At 43.2% G+C, this 17,614-nt stretch overlaps 1 protein-coding gene across 3 annotated transcripts in view; it reads left to right on the plus strand.

Annotated features, from left to right (window-relative positions):
• Window positions 1-17,614, plus strand: part of MICU1 (mitochondrial calcium uptake 1) — a 376,908-nt gene that overhangs the window by 201,900 nt on the left and 157,394 nt on the right. The window lies entirely within an intron of this gene.

Here is a 17,614-nt window from a genome sequence, read left to right on the forward strand (position 1 = left end):
CTTTTATTAGGATGCTTTCAACTCCTAACTCCCACTCATTGTAAAATTACCTATTTCCTTATTGTTCTCTTTGCAAGAAACTATGTTCTGTCTGTCCAAATTAGATTGTAAGCTCTTCTGAGTAGGGACCGTCTTATTACATGTTAAATGTACAGTGCTGTGTACGCCTTTCAGGACTATAGAAATGATAAATAGTAGTAAGAATGTAAGAACATAATAATTGCCGCTGCTGGGTCAGACCAGTGGTCCATCATGCCCAGCAGTCCGCCCTCTGGTCAAAGACCAGCACCTTAACCAAGACTAGACTTACCAGTGCACGTTCTTGTTCAGCAGGAACTTATCTAACTTTGTCTTGAATCCCTGGAGGATGTTTTCTCCTATAACAGCCTCCGGAAGAGCGTTCCAGCTTTCTACCACTCTCTGGGTGAAGAAGAACTTCCTTACGTTTGTACGGAATCTATCCCCTTTCAACTTTAGAGAGTGCCCTCTCATTCTCCCTACCTTGGAGAGGGTGAACAACCTGTCCTTATCTACTAAGTCTATCCCCTTCAGTACCTTGAATGTTTCGATCATGTCCCCTCTCAATCTCCTCTGTTCGAGGGAGAAGAGGCCCAGTTTCTCTAATCTTTCGCTGTACGGCAGCTCCTCCAACCCCTTAACCATCTTAGTTGCTCTTCTCTGGACCCTTTCGAGTAGTACCATGTCCTTCTTCATGTACGGCGACCAGTGCTGGATGCAGTACTCCAGTTGAGGGAGCACCATGACCCGGTACAGCGGCATGATAACCTTCTCTGATCTGTTCGTGATCCCCTTCTTTATCGTTCCTAGCATTCTGTTTGCCGTTTTTGCTGCCACCACATATTGCGTGGATGGCTTCATCGACTTGTCGATCAGAACTCCCAAGTCCCTTTCCTGGGAGGTCTCTCCAAGTACCGCCCCGGACATCCTGTATTCGTGCATGAGATTTTTGTTATCGACATGCATCACTTTACACTTATCCACATTGAACCTCATCTGCCATGTTGATGCCCATTCCTTGAGCCTGATTATGTCACGTTGCAGATCTTCGCAATCCCCCTGCATCTTCACTACTCTGAATAACTTCGTATCGTCCGCAAATTTAATCACCTCGCTCGTCGTACCTATGTCCAGATCATTTATAAAGATGTTAAAGAGCACGGGTCCAAGCACCGAGCCCTGCGGCACCCCACTGGTGACACTCTTCCAGTCCGAGTATTGCCCATTTACCCCCACTCTCTGTTTCCTATGCTCCAGCCAGTTTTTAATCCACGTGAGTATTTCACCCTCGATTCCATGGCTCGCAATTTTCCGAAGTAGTCGTTCATGCGGAACATTGTCTAACGCCTTTTAAAAATCCAGATATACAATGTCGACCAGATTGCCCTTGTCTATCTCTCTGTTTACTCCCTCAAAGAAGTACAGCAAGTTCGTCAAACACAATCTGCTTTTGCTAAAACCATGCTGACTGGTCCTCATCAGCCTGTGTCTGTCAAGGTGATCAATGATGCTGTCCTTTATCAGTGACTCTACCATCTTTCCCGGTACTGAGGTCAGACTCGCAGGTCTGTAGTTTCCCGGATCTCCCCTCGAACCTTTCTTGAGGATTGGCGTAACATTCGCTACCTTCCAGTCTTCTGGAATCTTTCCCGATTTAATCGACAGATTGGTTATTAGTTGAAGCAGTTCAGCTATAGTCCCTTTCTGTTCCTTGATGACCCTTGGATGGATGCCATCCAGTCCAGGGGATTTATCACTCTTAAGCCTATCATTCTGCTTACACACCTGTCAGCTTTCCGTCTTCGTTTCCAGCATATAGCCTGATGCTAATTACATCTTCTTCGGTAAATACAGACGCAAAAAATGTGTTCAGTTTGTTGGTAATTGCTTTGTCCTCTTTTAGCGCTCCCTTTATTCCATGGTCATCCAAAGGTCCCACCGCTTCCTTCACGGGTCGTTTCCCCTTAATATATCGAAAGAATGGCTTGAAGTTCTTCTCCTCCTTAGCTGTTTTTTTCTTGTAATCTCTTTTGTCCCCTTTTACAGCCTTATGGCACCTGCGTAGATGTTTGTGCTTGTTCAGTTTTCGTCCGTTTTTTCCTTTTCCATTCCTTAAATGAAGTTTTTTTGTCTCTGATCGCTTCCTTCACCTCTACAGTGAGCCATGCTGGTTCTTTGTTCTTTTTCCTCTTGGATCCCTTGTTGATACGTGGTGTATATAAATTTTGCACCTCGGTGACTGTGTCTTTAAAAAGGGACCAAGCTTGCTCTAGCATTTTTACAGTGCTTATCCTCTTCTTAATCTTCTTCCCTATCATGAGTCTCATCCCTTCGTAATTCCCTTTTCGGAAGTTCAGTGCCGTGGCTGTCGTTTTGGACTGATGTTTCTCCCCTGCGTCCAGATCCCAGCGTCCCTTCTTATGGTCCTCGCAGGCCATTTAGAATTAAGTCCAGAATTGCATTTCCTCTAGTATTTTCCTTGACAAGTTGTTCCAGGAAGCAATCGCCTACAGCATCCAAGAACTTGGTCTCTCTAATGCAGCCGGAGGTGCCTAGGTTCCAGTCTATTCCCGGATAGTTGAAGTCACCCATGATAACTGTGTTGCCTCCCATGCAGTTGCATTTAATCTCTTCTGTCATTTCTCCGTCGATTTCTTTGGACTGCCCTGGTGGGGGGGTTGATAGTAGATGCCGATCTTCGTTTCCAGGCCATTTGTTCCTGGAATTTTGACCCATAGAGACTCTAACTTATCCGTCAGTTGTGGTGGTGTTCCTCTGTATTAGCCAATGAGTTACTAAGAAATGCACTGTTTCTGTTCAGAGGCATATTAGTGGATTGTGTTTATTAGTGAACAGTGCTGTCATCCTTGATGTTCAACTGAGTTGTAGCATTTGAAGTTTAATTTTCATGTTGTAGATTTTAAACCCTTTCTTTTTATTATAGTTCCTAAAAAGATTAAAACATGTATAATCATTTTCAATGTGCCCTTAGGGGATAACACTTCTGTCTGTGGCTTCAGTCCTTTCCTATAAGGTAATGGATTCATTTCAAAGGTCAGGTGGGAAGAATTGATAATTCAGAACATATAATTCTTATTCCTTCGTTCATGGCTGTGCCCCTCAGATTTGTAATATCCCATTTCACCTTCCTATCTTGCTTCTGTCTCAGGCTATTTTATAATAAATTTCTGATGGCTTCTGAGCAAACTTCATGAGAGAGAAAAGCACTTGTTATAGTAAAAGGTATGAAGAATTTGAGCTACAAAGAACGCCTCAGAAAACTGGGATTGTTCACCCTCGAGAAGAGAAGACTGCGAGGGGATATGATAGAGACTTTTAAAATACTAAAAGGATTCGACAAAATAGAGCAAGAAACATCGTTATTCACATTGTAAAATGTGACAACATAAAACAAATAAAAATCACTATATCACCAGGAACATTAATAAAATAACTCTTTCCTCTATCCAAAACTCTTTTAATTTAAACCTCAACGACTTTTCTTTACTTTCTATTGACAAACAGTTCTCTCATTGGGAAACCTCAACAAAATCTTTAATTGACTCCCTAGCACCTCAACAAGAAATAAAAACCCATCTCAAACCAGATTCAAAAAAACAACAACCTTGGTATAACAATAAACTTACCCTTCTTCGTCAACAACTTCGATCTGTCGAACATAAATGGCATAAAACACGCCAAAACAACTTTCTCATTCTCTACAAGGAAAAAACTTCTCAGTACAAAATAACTATACAACAAACCAAAAAAGAATACTATTCCAAGTTAATCTCCTCCACCCGTAATTCTTCATCTCTCTTCAATCTAGTCCAATCTCTTTCAAAATACTCTAAAAAGAAATCCACTCCCTCAACTACACATCCATCTGCCAATGAGTTGGCTCTCTTCTTTGATACTAAAATCAAAAACATTAGATCATATCTAGGACCTTCCCCCCCTGCTTCTCTTTCTCACACTCCCGACGATTCCTCCTATCTCTCATTCAGCACTTGCTCAAATTTCAAAATGCCGTCTTTAGCTACTCTTCTCCTAATCTTTCAATCTCTAAACACTTCTAATACTCTTATGGAGAGCATTCCCCCTCTACTCCTTAAAAAATACTTTTCCTTTTTCGGTCCATTTATCTGGGAAATGATTTCTAAATCTCTCTCTGATCACCTAGTACCGACTTCCTGGAAAACAGCACTCGTTATTCCAAAATTGAAACAGCACAACCTAGACCCTTCGCTACCAGAAAATTATCGTCCTATTGCTAATTTACCCCTTATTTCTAAACTTACAGAAAAAATCATTCATACTCAACTTACTGAATTCATTGAAAATACCAATGCCCTTCATCCTTGTCAAACAGGTTTTCGTTCCTCACACTCCACCGAACTGTCACTGCTAGGCCTCATCTCAACTATTCATTACTATCATGAGCACCAAAAATCGGTTCTTCTTATCTCTCTCGACCTCTCCGCAGCCTTCGATACTATTGATCACTCACTTCTTCTTAATAGACTCAAAGACTGCGGTATTATAGGTCCAGCTTTTCAATGGTTCATTTCATACTTTACTGATCGAAGCTTTACAGTGCAGGTAAAGAATGAAATTTCTCAATCCATATCACCGACCTATGGAGTTCCACAAGGATCTATTCTATCCCCACTACTTTTTAACATTTTTCTCTCCCCTCTTCTTACGCTAGCTCAATCTATTGGTTTCACAATCTTCACCTATGCTGATGACATACAACTACTCCACCCAATCAATACCTCAAATACTTCAGATGTAACAGACATAAACCATAAACTTGACACTATAAATGACTGGTTATATACTAACAAACTTTCTCTCAACATCGATAAATCTTCTGCTTTACTACTCCCAATCAAAAATAGTGAATCTTTACCAGGTAAAATTTCTATCAAATCCACTCCAATACAAATGGAAACAAAAATAAAACTATTAGGAGTCATAATCGATAAATATCTCACCTTTCATGACCAAATCAGTTCAGTCGTACGAATCTGCTTTTTCAAACTTCGTCTAATCCGTTCATTAACCTCAATCTTAGGAATAGAAGCAATTACAATTCTAGTTCACTCCCTCGTTCTCTCTCATTTAGATTACTGTAATTCTCTTTATAATGGCCTCCCACAAAAAGAAACCCGTCGTTTACAATTAATACAAAATACGGCAATAAAAATCATTTATAAAATAGGCAAATATGATCACGTCACCCCGCTACTGAAAGAGGCACACTGGTTGCCTATTACACATCGCATAACCTATAAAATCATTCTGCTTACTTTTAAAATAAACCTCTCACACCAGCCTTTATATCTTTATAAGAAACTCATCCCCCATTATTCTCCACGTACTCTGAGGTCAACAGACCAAAAACTTTTACAAATTCCTTCAATCAAAGAATTCTATTATACCCGGAAAACAAACTTTACAGTTGTCGCCCCAACACTATGGAATGCTTTACCACAACAACTTAGAGAAGAACAACATCTAGATAATTTCAAGACCAATCTGAAGACATTTTTATTCCGAGATGCTTTTGTCTGTTCTTAGTTCCACCTTTTTTTTTCTTCCCTTTTTTTTTTTTTTCTTCTAAATTTTTTTCTTTTTCTTCCCCTAATCTTTCGATCTCTTCCTACCTTTTTCCTCTCTATTTCACCCTTTTCCTTATCTTTTCTCTTCTTCATCTGATTGGTTCCAACTTATTTAACCAACCGCTTTAATAAAAGCGATCCTACCCAATATGTTTTTCCCTATCCCCACTATTTCCCTCTCTTCTCCAAAATATGTAACTTCCCCCCCTTCCCCTCATATCCTCACTTTCATGTTAGTCAAGTTATGTCTTTAATGTTCACCCACCACATTTTATATTTTAAATTTTTTCTTTTTCTTTTTTCCTCTGTATAAATTTTATTGTGAACCGGCCAGATACTTGGTGATGGTCGGTATATTAAAAAGTTAATAAACTTGAAACTTGACACGGACAAGAGGTCATGGACTGAAACTGAGGGGCAACAGATCCAGTACAAATGTCAGGAAGTTCTGCTTTACACAGCGAGTGGTGGACACCTGGAATGCTCTCCCAGAGGAGGTTGTGACGGAGACCACCATTCGGGGATTCAAGGGCAAGTTGGATGCACACCTTCTTGCAAATCACATTGAGGGATACGGGCAAACAAGGGATTCATCAGGGAACACCTAGCTTGGCCTCCGCGTGTGCGGGTCACCGGTCTAGATGGACCTAGGGTCTGATCCGGTGAAGGCATTTCTTATGTTCTTATGTTCTTATTTAATGAAAGGAAAGTTGGTGTGAGGGAGTGTATAGAACAGTATGACTTCTCCAACAGAATACTCCCTCACAGTGCCAGAGCCACCTTAATATAGGTAGTCCCTCTTTAGGTGGAAGTGACAAGGGAAGGAGGAGTCAGGAAAACAGGAACCAGGAAGTATAAGAGGCCTGGCTAGAACTAGCTAGAAAGACCTAAGGAAGAGGTGATTCCTGTATGTGCTTTGACTACAAATTCGAAAGACTCTGCTTGGCTGAGGTAAATTAATCTTTTTTTTTTTTTTTTTTTTTTGCTGAATTACCTATGAGTCTCATTCTGAGGTTTGGCTTGGGCTCAGTCTGCCTAACTGAGGAAAAGTGTTGAAAGACTGTGTTTGGGGCATGGCAGTTAGAAGCCCTAAGAAATACCAGAACACTTGCTACTTGAACAAAGAGACTGTTACTTATATGCCTGACCCTGTGAAGTAACGGTAACGGATTTCACTTTTTTAGTTAATAAAGAAGTTTTCCCTTACCTTCTCTGCTTGTGTCCGGCTGTTTGTGAATTGGTCCAGACCCTACCCCACTTGTGCTGTTGCATGTTGTGTCAGGAGTTGGAATCTGCTCAACCCGCCAGAAGAAGCGGGCCCCATGAACTTCAGGATCTGGGCCTGAGTTTTATATCCAGTCATACAGTGGTGGAACTGCAACAGGGCTCTCATGCACAGACATTTCCAAGACTACAGTGACCAGGATCCCAGGTGATTATGCCTGTCCCAATATTGTCGAAGAAGATACCCAAGGGTATTAAAGGAACTGAGAAACGAAATAGCGGAAACACTACGCCAAATTTGTAACCTATCCTTGAAAACTGGGGAGATCCCAGAGGACTGGAAAATAGCCAATGTCACGCCCATCTTTAAGAAGGGATCAAGGGGTGACCCGGGAAACTACAGGCCGGTGAGCTTGACCTCGTTTCCGGGAAAGATGATGGAAGCACTGGTCAAGGACACAATCTACGAACACAGAAAACAATGGACAACTGAAGGCGAGCCAGCACGGCTTCTGCAAGGGAAGGTCATGCCTCACGAACTTACTGTATTTCTTTGAGGGAATAAACAGCCAGGTGGATAAAGGGGAATCCATAGACATCATTTACCTTGACTTCCAAAAGGCCTTCGACAAGGTACCTCACAAAAGACTGCTTAGGAAGCTGTGGAGCCACGGGGTGCAGGCGGATGTCCACCGATGGATCAAACACTGGCTGGCAGGCAGGAAACAGAGGGTTGGAGTAAAGGGCCATTACTCAGACTGGCAATGGGTCAGGAGGGGTCGGTGCTGGGACCGCTCCTGTTCAATATATTTATCAACGACCTGGTGACGGGGACGAAATGTGAGGTTATTAAATTTGCTGATGACACCAAACTCTGCAGCAGGATTAGAAACACGGAAGTCTGCAAAGACCTGCAGAGACCTAACGAGACTGGAAGAGTGGGCAAAAAAGTGGCAGATGAGTTTTAACATAGAGAAATGCAAGGTCATGCATGTAGGGAAAAAGAACCCGATGTTCAGCTACAAAATGGGAGGATCACTGCTAGGGGTGAGCAACCTTGAAAGAGACCTGGGGGTGATGGTGGACACAACATTGAAAGCATCAGCACAATGTGCGACAGCCTCAAAGAAAGCGAACAGAATGTTGGGTATCATTAAAAAGGGTATCACAACTAGGACGAAGGAAGTCGTCATGCCGCTATATCGTGCAATGGTGCGCCCACATTTGGAGTACTGTGTCCAGTACTGGTCGCCGTATCTCAGGGGGTCCAGAGGAGAGCAACTAAACTGGTAAATGGTATGGAAAACTTTTCATACGCTGACAGGTTGAAAATGCTGGGGTTGTTCTCCCTGGAAAAGTGGAGACTTAGAGGAGACATGATAGAAACCTTCAAAATCCTGAGGGGCATAGAGAAGGTGGACAGGGACAGATTCTTCAGACTGTGGAGAACCACAAGTACAAGGGGTCACTCGGAGAAATTGAGAGGGGACAGGTTTAGAACAAATGCGAGGAAGTTCTTTTTTACCTAGAGGGTGGTGGACACATGGAACGCACTTCCGGAGGTTGTGATAGGCCAGTGCACACTACAGGGTTTCAAGGAAGGTTTAGATAGGTTCCTAAAGGATGAGGGGATTGAGAGTTACATATAGATGTAGAGGTAGGTTACAGAAATGGTCAGGAACCACTTCGCAGGTCACAGACCTGATGGGCCGCTGCGGGAGCGGACTGCTGGGCGCGATGGACCTCTGGTCTGACCCAGTGATGGCAACTTCTTATGTTCTTATGACATCAGAAGATGATCCGGATCACTTGTTGGTTAACTTTGAAAGGATTGCCTGCTTAGTGGGGTGGCCGGAGGACAATTTTACCTAGGAAATCTAGTTAACCGGAAACAGTCAAATCACTTTCCAGAGTGCTAACCCTGATGGCCATGCTCCCTACAAAGATGTGAAGACAGCCATATTGGAGCGGGTAGGGTGTACCCTGTAGTCCTGTAGGCAGAGGTTCTGGAAAACTACCCTCCAGATGAAAGAGAACCCTCACAGTTTTTTTATAGACTAAAAGAAATTGCATGGAACTGGAAGAGAGGTCTTGGGTAAAGGGAGCAAATATGGTTCTCCAAGAGCAGATCCTGGATGGATTAGCCCAGTCTATGAGACAGTGGGTGAGAGACCACCCCAAGCTAATGCTAGATACTGCCTTAGAAGTGGCAAGTGTTTTACAAAACTCAGCCAGCCTCGGAACCTAGGAGGGAGTCCAAGAAAAAAAGAGTCGCAAAGGGTTGAACACTCTAAGGAAAAGAAACAAAACAGCCATCAAGTCCAGGGGCCTCAAAGTGGAGTCCCGAACAATGAAGGCCAGCTTCACCCACACCTTGCCAGCCCAAGTAGGGCTGGGAACAAGATTCAAACCCTCATCTGCTTTGTGTGGAGCCAAAGGGTCTTGGGCAAGACATTGTCTTGGGATAAGCGAAGATGCTATGGATTTGAATGTGGTGGAACTACATGACTGCAATATTGTACAGGCCTCCAAACCTGAAGGCAGGAACTGTCTGATGGAAATGGAATGGAATGGAAACTTTTACCAGTTGCTGATAGATTCGAGCAACGTCAAGACACTCATGCGAAGAGAAAATGTTATAAGCTCAACCAAACCATTCACTAAAGGAGGACAGGGTCTGTTATCAATATGAAGTGAGGACCGAGCAAATAGTACTGGAATATCTCCAAGGATCATTTGACAGCTAGGGCTTGCTTCTCAATTACTGCATAGTTCTCTCTAGGGAACAGCTTGCAGCTAATGTAGGCCACTGGGTGTTCTTCCCCATGATTCTCCTGGGCCAGAACAGCCCCGAATCCCATCTGAAGTATCCATCTGAGCCACAAAGTGATGGACTGGGTCAAGAACTGATTGAGTGGAAGATGAAATACGGTAATGGTTAATGGAGATCGTTCTGAGGAAAGGGATGTTACCAGTGGTGTGCTCAAAGTTCTGTTGGGCTTGTTCTTTTTAACATTTTTATAAGCGATATTTAGCTGGCCCTTTAAGACTCTGGATTGGATTAGTGCGTATTCTGCTGGGCGATAAATGGTAGCTAGGGACTGGGGTTAAGGAAGTCGCACAGTTTTTAAAAAAATTGTCCTCACCGTGTTTCTTCTTCTGGGCTTCATGTATTAATATTTCTCTCTGTTTTGGCTGTTGGGACGTGCCTGGAGATTTATGCTCAATGCAGGTCCTTTAAATAAATGACATAGCAGTTGTGTATTGGCTTGGAGGAGTTAAAAGCATGTCTTCGTAACATCTCTCTTCTCCCCCCACCCACCCCCATGGTAGTTAGCACTAGCTGCCTTTCACTGGTTTTGTTAAGGCTGAAAATCTTGAGATTGCCTAAGAGCATCCTTTAAAAGGTAACCAAAAACCCCTTTCAATATATAGCTAATTCTGTAGCGGTTAAGTTACCTTTTAAAATATGATGATTGGGTGACACTCGTAGAGGATCCCTTTTCCTAATTTACCTTTACAAAGCTAGGAAGAAGGGTGAGAACATAGGAAACTACTGGTGGTGATCTTATTGGGACAAAATTGGTGATGTTGAAAAAGGAAAGAAATTGTACAGAAATGTACTCAGTTTCACAGTTGAAAAAGGTGGAAAACACAAAACAGGCCCAAACCTTTGAGGTTTGTTTGGACACAAAACAGGACAAGCTGCAGGATTCACTTACACAGATGTAAACAAGAGCAAAGGTATTGTCTGGGAAGAACATACACTAATGGAGTACTAAGACGTATATTCCTAGAACTAAAATGATTTTCACGGGTCTTAAAAAGAAAGAGGAGCGAGCAGATCTGATTGCATATTTGAAAAAAGCAATGGTAGGAGGAACCAATGGACAGCAACAGAAGAATTTACAGAAGATGGGAAAACGAAAAAAAAAGAAACTGGGATCAACTTGATGTAAAAATAAGCCTCTAGACAACAAAGGTAAAAAACGGAATTTATTGACTAAAATATGTTAGCTTTGGGAAATGTATATAGCAGATGTCTTTGTATTTTGTTCAAAAGAAAAGGAAATGTATTTCTGGTTTTATTTCTACAGTGTTGTACTTGCTGACCCTTGCTGTGGCTGGTGGGGATCCCCAAGCACTGTCAGCAGAGGACCTCCTCTAGAGATGGCCAGAACTCCCCTCCACCAAGCGCAGCAGTCGCTGGCAGCATCCATGAGCCACTGAGGTGCCAGCATCTGTGACTCAGGGACGCTACTGCTGCTTGCCAAGTTTGGCAAAAGGGACCCATGGCCAACTGCAGAGGAAGTCCTCAGCTGAAAGCTTGGGGCTCCTCATCAGATGAGTATTTATATTTTGTATTTACATTAGAGGCTCTGGTAGAAACCCATTTACAAAGTATGTATTCTTCCCAATTAATATTTCCAAATTAATAAAGTGTCTTTGCTTATTTGTAAATGGGTCACTACCAGAGCCTTTAATTCAGTAGCATAATTAAATGAAATAACTACTTCTGAAGTTTATAGGGACAGGCAGGGACAGATTTGATTCCAGCAGGGACGGGTGGGATGGATTTGATTCCGATGGGGACAGGTTTGATTCTACCAGGAATTGGCGGGGGCGGGTTTGATTTCTGTCCCCGCGCAACTCTCTACTTCTGACTGCCATGCCCCAAACACAGTCTTTCAACAGTTTTCCTCAATCAGGCAACAGGAATTTTACCTTCTCTGCTTGTGAACTGGTCCAGACCATTGCAGCTGCAGATCTTTTGGAGTTTTGCAGCAGTTTTCATAACCACCCATCTTTGGTGCTTTCCGAGAACCTGGTACTGCTCTGAGCTATGCCAGAATATGGAACCTCTCACTGCCATTAGATTGCAAACTTTTATAAGCAGAGGGTTTTAAAATGGTTGTTTTCTGAACAGCACCGATTTGATGAGTGAGTTTGTTGTCCTATTTTTTATCCACGTGCCTTTGATTAAACTTGTGTTAGCAGCCGCCTTGTATAGCTTGATAAGCTTAGACCTTGATAGGCTTTGTATCCCTTAAGGCTACAAATGAGTTTTTGTCTTCAATTTTGTCTTCTCTCGGAGAAACCGCACAGCAAAGTGAATGCCAGTTGGCTCATTTGGCCAGACAAGTACTGTTTTTCACTTCTGACACTTCATTAGTTTCTACCTTGAATTTCAAGTGCATACTGGAATATACTGATAACTGGATCTACAGAGTACTCTGTCATCTTTGTATGGGTCATAAAATTAGCTGCGACATGTATCAAGGTATTCTGTTAATGTCTTGAATTTCAAAACCGTTTTTCATTTGGTTTGTGCTGTCAATATCACCACATGGTAATTATGTATGACAATGCAATGAAAAGAGAGACCAAGTTTTAATTTGCCTTTTGGAGATGAGCCTTGATTTTAGTATTATTGTATGTTACTTTTTATTAATTTAATGTTCATTGCTGCAATACTTGTAGCAAGGGGTGGTTTAATCAAGTTGAATAAAGTATAAAAGATTATACGAGTAATCTTAATTTCCTGATTTCTTAAGTGTACAAATAAGTTCTTTTTAGGAAGTGTATTTGTTGCTTGCCATTCCTGTGTGAAACATTATTCTTCCTCTCCACCTCTAAAATTTGTTCTTCTATTTCCTTTCTCCAATTTGTCCTTCAGATACGTTTGCCCTTTCTACCTTTTCCAAATTAGCTTCAGATGCTCTCTCTTTCTGATCCTTGCACATTTTCTCCAGATGCCGATGTTCTCCTTCTTGCTGCTCTGTAGTGTTAATAATTGTTCTGGGACAGTTGTTGCTCAACACATGGTATGCGTACCCTTAGGGGTATGCGAGCCGCTTGTTGGAGGTACACGCCGCCACGGATATTGCCTGCCTGCCCATCTCTGCTTAAGTCACCTCCGCCACCGAGGGATCCCGAATTCCTGCTCGCCCCCTCTGTCAAAGCCAATCCAACCCCATCCCTCACTCCTCTCAGCTGGATCCGACCTCTCCCCAGTTCCCGATTCCTCCACCTACCAGCTCCCTGCCACTGTATTTTAAAAACTTTGGGCAGCCAGTGGCACAACAAAACCAGCTTCCTGCCGTCTGCCTGCCTGCCGTGAAAGTGTTATTTCTGCAGCATTCTGCCTATGCAGAATGCTGCAGAAAGAATACTTTCAAGGCAGACGGCGGGAGGCTGGCTTCATTGCTCCTCTGGCTGTCCAAAGATTTTAAAATACAGCGCTGGGGAGCTGGTAGGTGGGGGATTTGGGAACTGGGAAGAGGTTTGATCCATCTGAGAGGAGTGGAGGGCTGGAGTTGGGAATAAGGGAAGGACAGATGCGGCATGGAGTTGGTGGGTGGGAAGGACAGATACTGCATGGGAGGGGGAAAGGGAGGGAACAAGAAAAGAGAATTGTTGGATATAGGTGTGGAGTGAGAGGGAAAGACATGGTACACATGGGGAAAAGAAGAAAGAGGAAAATTGAGCAGAGAGAGAGGAAAAGTAGAGATGCATGGGGGAGAGAAGGATGAAAGGGAGACATGTTGGATATGGAGGTGAAAAGGGAACAGAGGGACAGATTGAAGGGGATGCAACGTGGAAGAATATTGGACATAGTGATGGAGAGATGTAGCATGGTGCTGGAGAAGGGTGATAGTTGAAATGGGCATGGGGCTGGTGGGCAGTGGTAAAAAATGCTGCACATGCTCCAGGGAATGAGAGAGGGAGAAATGTTGGATGTGGCAGTAGAGGGGGTGGGAGTGATGCCTGGATCTCTCAAGATAGATGGACAGAGCGAGAGAGAGGGAGACATGTTGCTAATAGGGGTGGAGGAGAGAGGAATAAAAGATGGACTCATGGAGGGACAGATAAAGATGTTGGTGGAAGGGAATGAGGTCCGGAGATGAAGCATGCATCCAGAGTCAGAAGGAAGTGTAACCAGAGACTCATTAAATCACCAGACAACAAAAATAGGAAAAATTTTATTTTCAGTGTAGTGATCGAAATGTGTCCATTTTGAGAATTTATATCTGCAGTCCTGAGCTGCAAAGTCCTTCTCCCTCCCTCAAGTCCTGAAGTGACAGAAGCAGGTGGCAATCCTAAGCCACGAACCCCTTCACTCCCTCCCTCCCTCCCTCAAAAAGAAATCCGACGCCTACAATTAATACAAAACACTGCAATAAAACTCATTTATAAAATAGGCAAATTCGACCATGTCACTCCCCTCCTAAAAGAGGCACACTGGCTCCCCATCACTCACCGTATCACCTATAAAATCATCTTACTTTCCTTCAAAATAAAACTCTCTCACCAGCCCTCATTTCTAGATAAACTTCTTATCCCCCAATGTTCCCCACGCACCCTAAGGTCAACTGACCAAAAACTTCTCTATATTCCCTCCATAAAAGACTTCTACTATACACGGAAAATAAATTTTGCAGTGGCTGCTCCAACTCTATGGAATTCTCTGCCACAGCATCTCCGTGATGAACAAACATCTTGACAAATTCAAAACTAGCCTTAAGACTTTTTTATTCTGTGACACTTTTGGCTGTGCCTAGACTTATCCTCTGGTTCCTCTTTTCCTTTTATTTTTTTTTTTTCTTTCTTTTTCTTTTTTTCTCTTCTTTCATTTACTTCCATTTTCTCTCCTAGCAACCAAGCGCTTTAACAAAGCAACCCTACCCTATACGTTTTATCCCATTCCCACTTTCTCTTTTTTCCTCTTAAAAAATGTAACTTCTCCCCACCCTTCCCTTTTATCCTCACTTTCAAGTTTGTCTTCTTGTTATTATATATGTTCGCACTATTTATTTTAAAATGACAACTATTTTTTTTTTTTTTATCTCTTTCTCCTTTTAAATTTTATTGTTAACTGGCCAGATATCTGTTGATGGTTGGTATATTAAAAACTAATAAACTTGAAACTCTCCCTTACCTGAAGCGCAGTGATCAGCAGGAGACAGCCTTCTGCTGATTGCTGCATTTCAGGTAAGGAAGAGAGAGAGGAAGGGAAGGGAGCAAGTGAGTTAGTGGCTCAGGACTGCCGTCTGCTTCTGCCACTTTGAGGTTTGAGGGAGGCTTTGCACTGCTGTGCTGGTCCTTCGGGCGGGTGGGAGGAGGTTTGAATCTGCTTCAGTGCTTGAGGGAGTGAGTATTTGCGGCTCAAAACACTGCCGCTGGTGATTTGTGGGATACTTTTTTTCCAATGGTGATTTTTTTTTGCCGGTTGTATGAGAGTCCCGGTTAACCGAGACTCTGCTGTATTATGTATATTGGTATTTGAGCCCTAGTATGTGTCGAGTTAGGAAAAAAAACTTGTAACTATGGCAAATTATAACCTGTTAACTGTATGTTATGTATGTTAACTTGTAACCCGTTCTGAGCTCTTTGGGGAGGATGGGATAAAAAATGAATTAAATAAATATTACTGGGGGTTGAGATGCAAGAACAGTTAGGATGTGATAGTGTGAAATAAATGTCATAATGAACCTTAAATCCCGTTATGTGGGAGACTTACCTGGTCTATAAAGATTATATAAATCCAGGAATCTATACATTAGGTGATCAATCTATGCCTGTGAACTTTTTGCAGAAGGGTGTTGATCACTTGTTTCTGCTCCTCCTCCTTCACCAGTGGAGTAAAATGCTCTCTTCAGTTTTCCCTTTTGCAAGCGAACTGAGAAGTTGTGTTCTGATCTGCTCTACTTGGTTTTTTTTTTTGAGTATTTTTCTTCCATTTTGGCAGGCTTTGTTGCCAGAGGACCCCATTTTGGGGGCTACTTTGCCTAGGAGAGTACGCATATTCCACAAGGGCAGGCAGCAGCTCATAGGGCAACTCCCAGGTGTATCTGTTGAGCCAGCTTGCTTTCTGCTTCTTCAAGGCTTGGGGTCCATTCCTCTGGGAGCCAGCTCACCTTCTGGTTTATCAGAGGCTTAAGTGCAGGCTGTGGGGTTTCAGGGAGCTGGCTGCATTTCAATATCCCCACATCACGCAATGAGGATCTGAGGAGGTAGAGTTCTCAATCAGTATTTATCCGACTGGCAGCCCAAAAATCTCCTACAAGGATGTTAGGCAGAAAGTCCTCCCCATTCAGTCAGGATGCAGCAAAACTGACACAGCCAAGCACCAGCCCATTATTCACGATGGGGAAAATAAGGGGGGAGGGGTCTGAAAAGGTTAATTTTAAGAGTTTCTGGGGCTAGAACTAGGGTCCTCTTCCTCTAAAACCCATTTCCTTGAATTTTGTTACCTTCAGGGAAAGCCCCCATGGGCCGTTTTTGGTGCAAATTTGCTGGTGGCAGCCAACTTGAATTTTAAACAATTTTTTTTCTAAAACTTCTATCTGTCTCAAAATTCCTCAATTTGGCTCAAATTGACTGGTATGGACTCCTTAGGCTGTTCTGCACGATATCATGCCAGGTTTGCACTGGATGTTTGGTTCAGGAACGTCTGTGTACCACAGGAGCCTGAGGCTTAGGAGTCTTCTAAGGCTGGAGAACTCCAGGGGTCCAATTGGTAGAGAGAAAATACCTCCCAAAGCAAAGACACAAAATAAGTATGTGGACGCTGTGGAGCACAAAAGAAGCCAGTCTGAAGTTCTGCAGGGGTCTATGCGGCCACTTGTGTAAGGATTTACCCCACAATTTGTGAATCTCTTGTGGAAAGCTTATTTGACGGGTCCGGGATGCGCTGTGCTACCTGAGGGTGTGCCGGCAGAGACGCAGTGAGAGATCCCTCTTCTGAAGGTCTCCCTGCTGTGAAGAAAGCTGGCTCTCAGTCTTTGTGACCCAGTGGAATAGGACTAGGAGGGTTGGAGGTCAAACTTAAGGGCTCAGCTGCTTTCTTGGAGGACTCCGGTTCCCTGTCAGGGACTGGAAGTCAGGAGGCATTAGTGTTGGAGAAGCACTTGGACAGAAAGGCAGTTGGAGTGTTTTTGGACAATGCCACTTCGATAGCTTGTGTGAACAAACAGGAAGGCATCAGAAGTGCTCTATTACTTCTGGAGACCCAGCTGTTTAAGTGGGCAGATGCTCATCTTCAGGCTATCTCCACAGCCCATGCAGCAGGAATGGAAAATGTACAGTCCAACTTTCTTAGCTGGCAGACTCCAGACCCGGGGGAGTGGTCCCTCTTCCAAAGAGCGTTCAACCTCATTGTCCAGCATTGGGGAAGTCCAGCAAAGGCAAATAACTTCTACAAGCAAAGCGATGGATGCATTGGTTCAGCCCTGGCTGGAACATTCCTCATGGATGAGTGGGGATGTGGATATACTGCTCCTACAAACTGAACAAAGGTTTATATGAGGGTTGTTCAAAAAGTATCAGACCTTATTTTTTCTTGCGTAAACAAAGCTAGGGAGGCGTGGTTTGATGCACGTATGTAGGCGACCCTAATGCGCATGCTTGAATTTTTCCCCACCTACAGAAGCTGTCAGTCATCAACTGACCACCGATGAGTGAGGAAGTGTGAGTGCCGTCCAGTTTTCATTTTTGACAAAATGACAGGAAAAAGTTTAACAACGCTACTGCATTAAATTTTGTGTAAAGCTAGCGATTCCCAAATGGAAACGATCCGCAAGATTCAACAGGCCTTCGGGGACAAAACAATGGACACCACACAGATAAAGGAGTGATATAACTGCTTCAGAGATGGCTGCACATCAGTGGAGAGTGAAGCACGTTCTGGTAGGCCCTCAACATCCAGAAATGCGATCATCATTGACCATGTGAGGACCCTGGTG

Source organism: Geotrypetes seraphini, chromosome 4, assembly GCF_902459505.1.
Source record: "Geotrypetes seraphini chromosome 4, aGeoSer1.1, whole genome shotgun sequence".
Taxonomy (NCBI): Eukaryota; Metazoa; Chordata; class Amphibia; order Gymnophiona; family Dermophiidae; genus Geotrypetes; species Geotrypetes seraphini.